General features: G+C 25.6%; 1 long non-coding RNA gene across 1 annotated transcript; it reads left to right on the top strand.

Annotated features, from left to right (window-relative positions):
- The first annotated feature begins 904 nt into the window (after positions 1-904).
- LOC124541154 lies at positions 905-1,842 on the top strand. Its single transcript, XR_006967195.1, has 2 exons — positions 905-1,177; positions 1,537-1,842. It is a non-coding gene; the product is annotated as an uncharacterized LOC124541154 (long non-coding RNA).
- The last annotated feature ends 655 nt before the right edge of the window (positions 1,843-2,497 follow it).

Raw genomic sequence — 2,497 nt, forward strand, 5'->3', positions numbered from 1 at the left:
TATGATTTTTAGCATTGTTTGTTTTTTTTGTGAACTCTGAAACTGAAGTGTTTACTTGAACTGCTTTGTTTCTCTTTTTATTTGAATGATTAATGATCCCCCAACCAGTCGATATTTTACTAAATTTTGAGTGTCATATTCAACCTGTAAATAAATTATATTTTCACAGCACTAAAATTAATTTACATAAAATATATAGTTTTTTTACTGAATCAGTTAATGCACACTTCTCACGACTATAAAGTTAAACATAGTATAGGATATATTTAATAGTTACTAACATAAAAATGATCTTAACACAGATATTTAGAACTGTTAGGGCCAATTAAATCATGCTTCATTAATTTGCACCACTTTTTCCTTCTTGTTATATTATTTGGTACACGAAAAAATATTTTATTGGGATTTTTAACTGTTGTGCTTTGACACATAGGATATACAATACAATAAATGTTGGCATTTTTTTTAACTTCTGCCATCGGGTAATAAACAAAATCCAATTAAAAGGTAGGAGCAACAACGCATCATTCGTATTTCGTATTCGTAGTACGTACCCGGCGATTACCCGCTGGGTCGTAGGTCAGATGACGTCACACGACGGAACGCCGCTTGTAACAAAATTTTTCTACAACCGCAACTTCAAAGTCCCATAACTTTCTTATTTCTTAAGATATTTTATCTATTCTTTCACGTGTTTGTTTTATTTTTTGGAAATTTTTATGAGGTATAAATAAAAAATATAAAATAGTAAATTCCTTCATTCTAAATACAAGTACCCCTAGTACGAGTTTGACAGTTAACTATAAATTATTTTACTTTCGCGGTTTTCGACATTTTGCTAGTACGAGTATTTTGACGTTTTCGTAAGCAAGTATTTTGACGTTTTCGTTAATTTCTTATCGAGTTGGAATTGTAATTCAATTTGTTTAGCTGGGACTGCTGGGAGCCAGTGAGTGCTCATGTTAAAAATTAACTTTCAAATTCAAATACGGAAAACAATATTATATTAGCTAAAATGGATATAACATTATTGATAATTGCCTTAGAACAAAGTTATTAAGTATTTGGACATGTGAAGAAGAAATGAACGCTCAATTAATATAAGAAAATACTGATTATATTGTTTTAAATATTATTATATATATAATCTAATTACATCATATGATACAACCGCAAGGTGAGTAAATTTAAAATTTATTTTTATGGGATGCTAATACGTTATTTAATTACATTAAAATAAATGACTATTGTAAAGACATTTGAGTAATTTAATAATATTTTATTATGTATTACTTTACACTACATTACTTAAACTAGAGAACAAAATTTTCAACAGAAGATATATTTGTTATTTGTGTCTTTTGGTTAAATGAGTATATTCGAAAACATAATATAAATACTTTACTTATTTTTATTATATTCAAGGGTGGAAGATGAGAATGTGTTGTAGATATAATGGAGATAATGCATAGTATTATTAATCAACCATAAATCTTTAGTGTAAACATCTTTAAATGAAATAAATTTATTTTTCAGGCTATCAGTGTATCAATCCTTTATTTGGAGCAGCTAAGCTATTAATGATGATTTGGTGCAGACAGACAACATCCAAGAAACATGTGGCCATGCATTAAACTACAATCTACTTATCCATATAATTAATTTTCTAATTATTTAATTCTAACAATAAATGTACTAAAAAAATCGATTTATCTCTTTATTCTGTATCTTTTATTTTGTGTTACTGGCATGGTTTTATAAAATAATTTTGAATTAAGAATGATTATAAATTTCTTCATAATTTTGTAAGAAAAATCTATAAATAAATATGAATACTCTTGACTACAGTGGTTTGTTTTGAACATATAAATAACCAATTTTAAAAACATTATCATTGCTTAATAATATACTATGTTGTTGTTATTCATACTTTTTCAATTAATAGGTACATTAAAACAAACAATTAAACAATCTTTATTGTTTAATGTAAATACATAACTTATGTATGCAATACATAATATTATATTTTAGTAAAAATAAAACCAAAGTTATTACAGTAATTATTATTTGTTTTATTATTTAAAACTACATTTATTACTACATTTTCACTAAGAATCTTCAAGTTAGAGGTATAGATGTAGCCTCACGCTGGAAAATACAGCATTAATGTATTTGCATATCTTTGTTTTGGTTTGTATTTCTTCTATGAAACTGTAATCGCAAACAGTAATTTTATTCAAACATTCACAACCATACAGAATAATCATGATCTAGAAAAAAGAATCGAATAATATAAATATAATTTGGGCCATATACATAATGACAATGAGATATAATTGCCATTAAATATATACACCAAATTACATGATTATTATTAAATAATGAAATAAACAAATCATTTAGGTATTACCAATATAACAAAATAATTGAAACATAAAAATATAATCAGGAAATGAAAGTAAAAATTTAGAAATAGATAATGTCTTTGCAAATTCAT

Source organism: Vanessa cardui, chromosome 27 (assembly GCF_905220365.1).
Source record: "Vanessa cardui chromosome 27, ilVanCard2.1, whole genome shotgun sequence".
NCBI lineage: Eukaryota > Metazoa > Arthropoda > Insecta > Lepidoptera > Nymphalidae > Vanessa > Vanessa cardui.